The sequence below is a fragment of the Convolutriloba macropyga genome, chromosome 14, assembly GCF_964194025.1.
Source record: "Convolutriloba macropyga chromosome 14, txConMacr16.3, whole genome shotgun sequence".
Lineage (NCBI taxonomy): Eukaryota > Metazoa > Xenacoelomorpha > Acoela > Convolutidae > Convolutriloba > Convolutriloba macropyga.
The window spans coordinates 48561454-48574427 of NC_134481.1; the positions used below are offsets into that span (position 1 = coordinate 48561454).

The 12974-nt window shown below is 33.7% G+C and overlaps 1 protein-coding gene across 2 annotated transcripts in view; it reads left to right on the top strand.

The window, feature by feature from the left end:
* The window catches only part of LOC142352951 (catechol O-methyltransferase domain-containing protein 1-like), an 83323-nt gene that overhangs the window by 10665 nt on the left and 59684 nt on the right, over positions 1 to 12974 (top strand). The gene's annotated exons all lie outside the window — the stretch shown is intronic.

Genomic DNA, 12974 nt, shown 5'->3' on the forward strand with positions numbered 1-12974 from the left:
CATGGGATACTCCATACCAAGTTTGGTTCAATTTGGACAACTCCTTGACCCGATGAAATTTCTATATTTTTGAAAATAGAATAAGCGTATAATAAGCGAATAAGTCGAAATTTCCGTATGAAAAACTATCATTTTCCTAGGCAAGCTATACCAAAAATTCTTTTTGCTTTACACTCTAGATACACATGGGATACTCCATACCAAGTTTGGTTCAATTTGGACAACTCCTTGATCCGATAAAATTTCTATATTTTTGAAAATAGAATAAGCGAATAAGTCGAAATTTCCGTATGAAAAACTAACTTTTTTCCTAGGCAAGCTATACCGAAAATTCTTTTTGCTTTACACTCTAGATACACATGGGATACTCCATACCAAGTTTGGTTCAATTTGGACAACTCCTTGACTCGATGAAATTTCTATTTTTTTTGAAAATAGAATAAGCGAATAAGTCGATATTTCCGATCGAAATACGAACTTTTTTTCTAGACAAGCTATCGCAAAAATTCTTTTTGTTTTACACTCTACCTACAAAAGAGATACCCAAAACCAAGTTTGGTTCAATTTGGACAACTCCTTGACCCGATGAAATTTCTTTATTTTTGAAAATAGAATAAGCCTAAGCGAAAAGGTCGAAATTTCCGTATGAAAAACTAACTTTTTTCCTAGGTAAGCTACACCAAAAATTCTTTTTGTTTTACACTCTACCTACAAGGGGGATACCCTATACCAAAATTGGTTCAATTTGGACAACTCCTTGACCCGATGAAATTTCTATATTTTTGAAAATAGAATAAGCGTAAGCGAATAAGTCTATATTTCCGATTGAAATACGAACTTCTTTTCTAGCAAAGCTATACCAAAGATTCTTCTTGTTTTACGCTCTAGTTAGACCTGGGATACTCCATACCAAATTTGGTTCAGTTTGGACAACTCTGTGACCTAATCAAAAAGACCTATTTTTAAAATTATTTATTTGAAATAATAGCAAATTTCCGTACGAAATACTAACTTTTTTCCTAGGCACGCTATACCAAAAACTACTTCTGTTTTACGCTCTAGGTACACATGGGATAGTCCTTACCGAGTTTGGTTCGGTTTGGACAACTCCTTGACCCGATAAAATTTCTATAATTTTGAAAATAGAATAATAAGCGTATAAGCGAATAAGTCGATATTTCCGATTGAAATACGAACTTTTTTGCTAGCAGAGCTATACCAAAAACTCTTTTTGTTTTACGCTCTAGGTATACATGGGATACTCCATACCGAGTTTGCTTCGATTTGGACAACTCCTTGACCCGATAAAATTTCTATACTTTTGAAAATAGAATAAGCGTATAATAAGCAAATAAGTCGATATTTCCAATTGAAATAAGAACTTTTTTTCTAGCAAAGCTATACCAAAAATTTTTCTTGTTTTACGCTCTAGATAGACCTGGGATACTCCATAACAAATTTGGTTCAGTTTGGACAACTCTATGACCTAATCAAAAGACCTATTTTTAAAATTATTTATTTGAAATAATAGCAAATTTCCGTACGAAAAACTAACTTTTTTCCTAGGCAAGCTATGCCAAAAAGTCTTTTTGTTTTACAATCTACCTACAAAGGGGATACTCGATACCAAGTTTGGTTCGATTTGGACAACTCCTTGATCCAATAAAAGTTCTATATTTTTGAAAATAAAATAAGCGTATAATAAGCGAATAAATCGATATTTCCGATTGAAATACGAACTTTTTTTCTAGCAAAGCTATACCAAAAACTCTTTTTGTTTTACGCTCTAGGTATACATTGGATACTCCATACCGAGTTTGCTTCGATTTGGACAACTCCTTGATTCGATAAAATTTCTATATTTTTGAAAATAGAATAAGCGAATAAGTCGAAATTTCCGTATGAAAAACTAACCTTTTTCCTAGGCCAGCTATACCACAATTCTTTTTGTTTTACAATCTAGGTACACATGGGATACTCCATACCAAGTTTGGTTCGATTTGGACAACTCCTTGACCCGATAAAACTTCTATATTTTTGAAAATAAAATAAGCGTATAATAAGCGAATAAATCGATATTACCGATTGAAATATGAACTTTTTTCTAGCAAAGTTATACCAAAAATTCTTCTTGTTTTACGCTCTAGGTAGACCTGGGATACTCCATAACAAATTTGGTTCAGTTTGGACAACTCTATGACCTAATCAAAAGACCTATTTTTAAAATTATTTATTTGAAATAATAGCAAATTTCCGTACGAAAAACTAACTTTTTTCCTAGGCAAGCTATGCCAAAAAGTCTTTTTGTTTTACAATCTACCTACAAAGGGGATACTCGATACCAAGTTTGGTTCGATTTGGACAACTCCTTGATCCAATAAAAGTTCTATATTTTTGAAAATAAAATAAGCGTATAATAAGCGAATAAATCGATATTTCCGATTGAAATGCGAACTTTTTTTCTAGCAAAGCTATACCAAAAACTCTTTTTGTTTTACGCTCTAGGTATACATTGGATACTCCATACCGAGTTTGCTTCGATTTGGACAACTCCTTGATTCGATAAAATTTCTATATTTTTGAAAATAGAATAAGCGAATAAGTCGAAATTTCCGTATGAAAAACTAACCTTTTTCCTAGGCCAGCTATACCACAATTCTTTTTGTTTTACAATCTAGGTACACATGGGATACTCCATACCAAGTTTGGTTCGATTTGGACAACTCCTTGACCCGATAAAACTTCTATATTTTTGAAAATAAAATAAGCGTATAATAAGCGAATAAATCGATATTACCGATTGAAATATGAACTTTTTTCTAGCAAAGTTATACCAAAAATTCTTCTTGTTTTACGCTCTAGGTAGACCTGGGATACTCCATAACAAATTTGGTTCAGTTTGGACAACTCTATGACCTAATCAAAAGACCTATTTTTAAAATTATTTATTTGAAATAATAGCAAATTTCCGTACGAAAAACTAACTTTTTTCCTAGGCAAGCTATGCCAAAAAGTCTTTTTGTTTTACAATCTACCTACAAAGGGGATACTCGATACCAAGTTTGGTTCGATTTGGACAACTCCTTGATCCAATAAAAGTTCTATATTTTTGAAAATAAAATAAGCGTATAATAAGCGAATAAATCGATATTTCCGATTGAAATACGAACTTTTTTTCTAGCAAAGCTATACCAAAAACTCTTTTTGTTTTACGCTTTAGGTATACATTGGATACTCCATACCGAGTTTGCTTCGATTTGGACAACTCCTTGATTCGATAAAATTTCTATATTTTTGAAAATAGAATAAGCGAATAAGTCGAAATTTCCGTATGAAAAACTAACCTTTTTCCTAGGCCAGCTATACCACAATTCTTTTTGTTTTTCAATCTAGGTACACATGGGATACTCCATACCAAGTTTGGTTCGATTTGGACAACTCCTTGACCCGATAAAACTTCTATATTTTTGAAAATAAAATAAGCGTATAATAAGCGAATAAATCGATATTACCGATTGAAATATGAACTTTTTTCTAGCAAAGTTATACCAAAAATTCTTCTTGTTTTACGCTCTAGGTAGACCTGGGATACTCCATACCAAATTTGGTTCAGTTTGGACAACTCTATGACCTAATCAAAAAGACCTATTTTTAAAATTATTTAGTTGAAATAATAGCAAATTTCCGTACGAAAAGCTAACTTTTTTCCTAGGCAAGCTATACCAAAAATTTTTTTTGTTTTACAATCTACCTACAAAGGGGATACTCTATTCCAAGTTTGGTTTGATTTGGACAACTCCTTGATCCGATAAAACTTCTATATTTTTGAAAATAAAATAAGCGTATAATAAGCGAATAAATCGATATTTCCGATTGAAATATGAACTTTTTTCTAGCAAAGCTATACCAAAAACTCTTCTTGTTTTACGTTCTAGGTAGACCTGGGATACTCCATACCAAATTTGGTTCAGTTTGGACATTTCTATGACCTAATCAAAAAGACCTATTTTTAAAATTATTTATTTGAAATAATAGCAAATTTCCGTACGAAAAACTAACTTTTTTCCTAGGCAAGCTATGCCAAAAATTCTTTTTGTTTAACAATCTACCTACAAAGGGGATACTCGATACCAAGTTTGGTTTACTTTGAACAACTCCTTGACCCGATGAAAAAGACCTATTTCTGAAATTCGTTTTTTGCGAAATTCGCAAATTTCGGTGTGAAATACTAACTTTTTTCCTAGGCAAGCTATACCAAAAAATTCTTCTGTTTTACGCTCTAGGTACACATGGGATAGTCCATACCGAGTTTGCTTCGATTTGGACAACTCCTTGACCCGATAAAACTTCTATATTTTTGAAAATAAAATAAGCGTATAATAAGCGAATAAATCGATATTACCGATTGAAATATGAACTTTTTTCTAGCAAAGTTATACCAAAAATTCTTCTTGTTTTACGCTCTAGGTAGACCTGGGATACTCCATACCAAATTTGGTTCAGTTTGGACAACTCTATGACCTAATCAAAAAGACCTATTTTTAAAATTATTTAGTTGAAATAATAGCAAATTTCCGTACGAAAAGCTAACTTTTTTCCTAGGCAAGCTATACCAAAAATTTTTTTTGTTTTACAATCTACCTACAAAGGGGATACTCTATTCCAAGTTTGGTTTGATTTGGACAACTCCTTGATCCGATAAAACTTCTATATTTTTGAAAATAAAATAAGCGTATAATAAGCGAATAAATCGATATTTCCGATTGAAATATGAACTTTTTTCTAGCAAAGCTATACCAAAAACTCTTCTTGTTTTACGTTCTAGGTAGACCTGGGATACTCCATACCAAATTTGGTTCAGTTTGGACATTTCTATGACCTAATCAAAAAGACCTATTTTTAAAATTATTTATTTGAAATAATAGCAAATTTCCGTACGAAAAACTAACTTTTTTCCTAGGCAAGCTATGCCAAAAATTCTTTTTGTTTAACAATCTACCTACAAAGGGGATACTCGATACCAAGTTTGGTTTACTTTGAACAACTCCTTGACCCGATGAAAAAGACCTATTTCTGAAATTCGTTTTTTGCGAAATTCGCAAATTTCGGTGTGAAATACTAACTTTTTTCCTAGGCAAGCTATACCAAAAAATTCTTCTGTTTTACGCTCTAGGTACACATGGGATAGTCCATACCGAGTTTGCTTCGATTTGGACAACTCCTTGACCCGATAAAACTTCGATATTTTTGAAAATAAAATAAGCGTATAATAAGCGAATAAATCGATATTTCCGATTGAAATATGAACTTTTTTTCTAGCAAAGCTATACCAAAAAGTCTTTTTGTTTTACGCTCTAGGTAGAACTGGGATACTCCTTACCAAATTTGGTTCAGTTGGACAACTCTATGACCTAATCAAAAAGACCTATTTTTAAAATTATTTATTCGAAATAATAGCCAATTTCCGTACGAAAAACTAACTGTTTTCCTAGGCAAGCTATACCAACAATTTTTTTGTTTTACAATCTACTTACAAAAGGGATACTCTATGCCAAGTTTGGTTCGATTTGGACAACTCCTTGACCCGATGAAAAAGACCTATTTTTGAAATTCGTTATTTGCGAAATTCGCAAATTTCGGTATGAAATACTAACTTTTTTCCTAGGCAAGCTATACCAAAAAATTCTTCTGTTTTACGCTCTAGGTACACATGGGAGAGTCCATACCGAGTTTGCTTCGATTTGGACAACTCCTTGACCCGATAAAACTTCTATATTTTTGAAAATAATATAAGCGTATAATAAGCGAATAAATCGATATTTCCGATTGAAATATGAACTTTTTTCTAGAGAAACTATACCAAAAATTCTTCTTGTTTTACGCTCTAGGTAGACCTGGGATACTCCATACCAAATTCGGTTCAGTTTGGACAACTCTATGACCTAATCAAAAAGACCTATTTTTAAAATTATTTATTTGAAATAATAGCAAATTTCCGTACGAAAAACTAACTTTTTTCCTAGGCAAGCTATGCCAAAAAGTCTTTTTGTTTTACAATCTACCTACAAAGGGGATACTCGATACCAAGTTTGGTTCGATTTGGACAACTCCTTGATCCAATAAAAGTTCTATATTTTTGAAAATAAAATAAGCGTATAATAAGCGAATAAATCGATATTTACGATTGAAATATGAACTTTTTTCTAGCAAAGCTATACCAAAAAATTCTTCTGTTTTACGCTCTAGGTACACATGGGATAGTCCATACCGAGTTTGCTTCGATTTGGACAACTCCTTGACCCGATAAAACTTCTATATTTTTGAAAATAAAATAAGCGTATAATAAGCGAATAAATCGATATTTCCGATTGAAATATGAACTTTTTTTCGAGCAAAGCTATACCAAAAAGTCTTTTTGTTTTACGCTCTAGTTAGAACTGGGATACTCCATACCAAATTTGGTTCAGTTTGGACAACTCTATGACCTAATCAAAAAGACCTATTTTTAAAATTATTTATTTGAAATAATAGCAAACTTCCGTACGAAAAACAAACTTTTTTCCTAGGCAAGCTATGCCAAAAATTCTTTATGTTTTACAAACTACCTACAAAGGGGATACTCGATGCCAAGTTTGGTTCATTTTGAACAACTCCTTGACCCGATGAAAAAGACCTATTTTTGAAATTCGTTATTTGCGAAATTCGCAAATTTCGGTATGAAATACTAACTTTATTCCTAGGCAAGCTATACCAAAAAATTCTTCTGTTTTACGCTCTGGGTACACATGGGATAGTCCATACCGAGTTTGCTTCGATTTGGACAACTTCTTGACCCGATAAAACTTCTATATTTTTGAAAATAAAATAAGCGTACAACAAGCGAATAAATCGATATTTCCGATTGAAATATGAACTTTTTTTCTAGACAAGCTATACCATAAAACTCTTTTTGTTTTGCGCTCTAGGTATACATGGAAAACTCCATACCGAGTTTAGTTTGATTTCGACAACTCCTTGATCCGATAAAATTTCTATGTTTTTGAAAATAGAATAAGCGAATAAGTCGAAATTCCCGTATGAAAAACTAACTTTTTTCCTAGGCAAGCTATACCGACAATTCTTTTTGCATTACACTCTAGGTAGAACTGGGATACTCCATACCAAATTTGGTTTAGTTTGGACAACTCTATGACCTAATCAAAAAGACCTATTTTTAAAATTATTTAGTTGAAATAATATCAAATTTCCGTACGAAAAGCTAACTTTTTTCCTAGGCAAGGTATACCAAAATTTTTTTTTGTTTTACAATCTACCTACAAAGGGGATACTCTATGCCAAGTTTGGTTTGATTTGGACAACTCCTTGATCCGATAAAACTTCTATATTTTTGAAAATAAAATAAGCGTATAATAAGCGAATAAATCGATATTTACGATTGAAATATGAACTTTTTTCTAGCAAAGCTATACCAAAAATTCTTCTTGTTTTACGTTCTAGGTAGACCTGGGATACTCCATACCAACTTTGGTTCAGTTTGGACATTTCTATGACCTAATCAAAAAGACCTATTTTTAAAATTATTTATTTGAAATAATAGCAAATTTCCGTACGAAAAACTAACTTTTTTCCTAGGCAAGCTATGCCAAAAATTCTTTTTGTTTAACAATCTACCTACAAAGGGGATACTCGATACCAAGCTTGGTTCACTTTGAACAACTCCTTGACCCGATGAAAAAGACCTATTTTTGAAATTCGTTTTTTGCGAAATTCGCAAATTTCGGTGTGAAATACTAACTTTTTTCCTAGGAAAGCTATACCAAAAATTCTTCTGTTTTACGCTCTAGGTACACATGGGATAGTCCATACCGAGTTTGCTTCGATTTGGACAACTCCTTGACCCGATAAAACTTCTATATTTTTGAAAATAAAATAAGCGTATAATAAGCGAATAAATCGATATTTCCGATTGAAATATGAACTTTTTTCTAGCAAAGCTATACCAAAAATTCTTCTTGTTTTACGCTCTAGGTAGACCTGGGATACTCCATACCAAATTTGGTTCAGTTGGACAACTCTATGACCTAATCAAAAAGACCTATTTTTAAAATTATTTATTCGAAATAATAGCCAATTTCCGTACGAAAAACTAACTGTTTTCCTAGGCAAGCTATACCAAAAATTCTTTTTGTTTAACAATCTACCTACAAAGGAGATACTCGATACCAAGTTTGGTTCACTTTGAACAACTCCTTGACCCGATGAAAAAGACCTATTTTTGAAATTCGTTATTTGCGAAATTCGCAAATTTCGGTATGAAATACTAACTTTTTTCCCAGGCAAGCTATACCAAAAAATTCTTCAGTTTTACGCTCTAGGTACACATGGGATAGTCCATACCGAGTTTGCTTCGATTTGGACAACTCCTTGACCCGATAAAATTTCTATATTTTTGAAAATAGAATAAGCGAATAAGTCGAAATTTCCGTATGAAAAACTAACCTTTTTCCTAGGCCAGCTATACCAAAAATTCTTTTTGTTTTACAATCTAGGTACAAAGGGGATACTCTTTTCCAAGTTTGGTTCACTTTGAACAACTCCTTGACCCGATGAAAAAGACCTATTTTTGAAATTCGTTATTTGCGAAATTCGCAAATTTCGGTATGAAATACTAACTTTTTGCCTAGGCAAGCTATGCCAAAAATTCTTTTTGTTTAACAATCTACCTACAAAGGGGATACTCGATACCAAGTTTGGTTCACTTTGAACAACTCCTTGACCCGATGAAAAAGACCTATTTTTGAAATTCGTTATTTGCGAAATTCGCAAATTTCGGTATGAAATACTAACTTTTATCCTAGGCAAGCTATACCAAAAAATTCATCTGTTTTACGCTTTAGGTACACATGGGATAGTCCATACCGAGTTTGCTTTGATTTGGACAACTCCTTGACCCGATAAAACTTCTATATTTTTGAAAATAAAATAAGCGTATAATAAGCGAATAAATCGATATTTCCGATTGAAATATGAACTTTTTTTCGAGCAAAGCTATACCAAAAAGTCTTTTTGTTTTACGCTCTAGGTAGAACTGGGATACTCCATACCAAATTTGGTTCTGTTGGACAACTCTATGACCTAATCAAAAAGACATATTTTTAAAATTATTTATTCGAAATAATAGCCAATTTCCGTACGAAAAACTAACCTTTTTCCTAGGCAAGCTATACCAAACATTTTTTTGTTTTACAATCTACCTACAAAGGGGATACTCTATGCCAAGTTTGGTTCGATTTGGACAACTCCTTGATCCGATAAAATTTCTATATTTTTGAAAATAGAATAAGCGAATAAGTCGATATTTCCGATTGATATACGAACTTCTTTTCTAGGATAGTAAGGCGGACCATTATTTTTGCATTACAACCTAAACAGTACTGGTAGTCTGGGATATCAATTTGGTTCGATTTGAACAACTCCTTGACCCGATGAAAAATACTATATTTCAAAATTAAATATTCGAAATAATCGCAAATTTTAGTTTAAAATACTAATTTTTTTCCTAGGCAAGCTATACCAAAAATTCTTTTCGTCTTACAATCAAGTTACCCATGGGATACTTGACACCGAGTTTGGTTTGATTTGGACAACTCCTTGACCCGTTGAAAAAGACCTATTTTTAAAATTCAATAATTTCAAAATAATAGCAAATTTCCGTATGAAATACTAACTTTTTTCCTAGGCAAGCTATACCAAAAAGTCTTTTTGTTTTACGCTCTAGGTATACATGGAATACTCCATACCGAGTTTGGTTCGATTTGGACAACTCCCTGATCCGATAAAACTTCTATATTTTTGAAAATAGAATAAGCGTATAATAAGCGAATAAATCGATATTTCCAATTGAAATATGAACTTTTTTTCTAGACAAGCTATACCAAAAACTCTTTTTGTTTTACGCTCTAGGTATACATGGAAAACTCCATACCGAGTTTAGTTCGATTTGGAAAACTCCTTGATCCGATAAAATTTCTATATTTTTGAAAATAGAATAAGCGAATAAGTCGAAATTTCCGTATGAAAAACTAACTTTTTTCCTAGGCAAGCTATACCGAAAATTCTTTTTGCATTACACTCTAGGTACACATGGAATACTCCATACCAAGTTTGGTTTAATTTGGACATCTCCTTGACACGAAGAAATTTCTATATTTTTGAAAATTGAATAAGCGAATAAGTCGATATTTCCGATCGAAATACGAACTTTTTTCTAGGCAAGCTATACCAAAAATTTCTTCTGTTTTACGCTCTAGGTACACATGGGATAGTCCATATCAAGTTTGGTTCGATTTGGACAACTCCTTGACCCGATAAAACTTCTATATTTTTGAAAATAGAATAAGCGTATAATAAGCGAATAAATCGATATTTCCGATTGAAATACGAACTTTTTTTCGAGCAAAGCTATACCGAAAACTCTTTTTGTTTTACACTCTAGGTATACATGGGATACTCCATACCGAGTTTGCTTCGATTTGGACAACTCCTTGACCCGATAAAATTTCTATATTTTTGAAAATAGAATAAGCGAATAAGTCGAAATTTCCGTATGAAATACTTACTTTTTTCCTAGGCAAGCTATACAAAACTTTTTTTCTTTTACACTCTACCTACGAAGGGGACACTCTATACAAAATTTGGTTGGATTTGGACAACTCCTTGTCCCGATGAAAAAGAACTATTTTTAAAATTCGCAATATAAATTCAACTTGTAAGTGCAAAACGTCTATAACAAGGACAAAACTTTGAAAGAAATAACTTTCAAATGAGCTGAACAAAGAATGAGAAACGAAAGTCTAGAGCTAACACAGAAGCAATTTTACTAGTTTACAAATCTATAAATTCACTAGTTGTGTTCATAATGATTTAACATTGTAATCAAATAGGTTTCTCGAAACTTGAAATAAAGAATTTTAAATTTGATGGCAGCCAAGGGAATTTCGATTTTTTCTTCTGTATCTTCCACGATAAAACCGAACGGCAACACCTGTCGATTTTCATTTTTCACTAACTTCAGCGTCTTCACAATTTTGAACATTCTGAGAACTAGACCTCTAATTTCTCCTTCGAAAAAAAAAGAATTTCTCCGGCTATAAGTTCATCTTCCAAATTAACACCAACATACTTATCTGCGACAGATCCTCGTCCGTACGCAGCCGAGGAGAAAAAGAACTCGCCCGAAAAACGACAAAAGAGTTTTAATTGCGGCCGTCGCTTCCGAAAAGTTCTGGTGTCTCAATTTTCTGCGAAGCCGTACGTTTCGTCGAACTTCCTTTTTTCGAGGAAATCTCCCAGCATTGGGGTTAAACAGTCCTCCTTGATTTTCATTTTTATTAACATTTTTGCTCTAACAAAACGCCAAACCATTAGCTGGCACTGGTTTACAGTTCCGGTGAGCGGAGCAATTAGAAGCCTATTGGCGGATTCGAACATTGCAGCAGAGGCAGTATGCAGAGGTCCGATACTTTTCGTCTGCCATCCGAGATGCCGCAGGAGATGAAAATTGATCTTATCCATTTTGTTCGTCTTCTCAGCCATACTCACACAAAAATCACAGAGAAGCTGATCACAAAAGTCCGCATTGCGGGAAGACTCAAAAAGTTCGCGGATCGAAAAAAACTAATTTTTTCAGGTCAACTTCATCGCTCTTTCTGTTTTCGCCGATCAAATACGGAGGAAAAATTATTGGAGCTAAATATAATAACAAAAACTTGACTTCCTTTGCCTTGAAATTGGGGAGAGCATGCAGTTTTCTGATCATGTTCCTGAAATCCTCCGGTAAATCAAGCGTTCCGATGAAAGAATTGATTTCATCTTTATGTTTGGATCTCATTGTCTCATAGTGATAGAGGAGTATATCTTTTGCAACTCCTAGAAAAAGTTGATGCATGGGGTCAACTGGAGATGATAGAGGCAAATTTGATATAACGTTGAAAACTTTGCTACGGCCGTTTACCCCTTGAGTTTTTATTTCGCAATCTGAATCCCGACCAAGCCGAGCTCTTAACTCCTGAATTCTTCCTCGTTCAAGCTCCTGGATATTGAGCATGTGGGAACTAAACGATCGCATCTCAAACTCTTCTTCATGAGGATATATATGAACTCGTCCAATGTCGCAGCCTCTCTGAGTGCATGAGGAGCAACCGTAGTAGCCATTACATTGCTTCATCTTTAGCACTTTTGACTTTGCAATCAGATCCGCAATTAACAAGATAGGTTCAAAAGAGACAGCTATATCAGTTCCATTAAAATGAATTTTCTCTGTGACTGTCAGCTGGTTGCGCACATGCTCGAATACCACATCGAAATCCGGATAACCAGTTCCCACAAACAACGCTCCGAGGACAATATTTTTGAAAAGTTGTCGCTTTTTTGGAGGAAGGTCAGCAACCGCAAAGAACAGAGGCCAAGCGGAAGCTACGGGTGTCTTGCTGACAGTTGCTCCATCAGTATTGACAATTAATCTGACGTTGATTCGGTTCTCGGCTATACGAAATTTGGGCATCGAGATATCTTGCTCTTGAGGTTTGTTTGCAGCGTAATTTAATATGTCAGGAAGTGAATCGTTAAGAATGTCAATTAGTAGTGGACGAAAATTCAACAAGATTAGCTCACCGTTCTCAGAAGTCTGTTTGCTGGACTGATACTTCGAGCAAAAATCTTCAAACTGTTTCTTGAAAGCCCAAGGCGAAACTGTTTGACCCCCAAAAATAAGCTGATCTCGCTTCAGCAGATCGCTCAAAAGTGCATCAGGGGCGTTATGCAGCGAAACAATAGCCAAAAGTGAAGCCATTAAATTTGTCTTTGTGACACCTGTCGTGCTAACTATTTCATTTGTTTCATCATAAGCTTCTGGTGTCCCGTGAACGTCCCCCGAAATTTGGAAATTGCCGATGAGATCTAATCCAAATTCATAA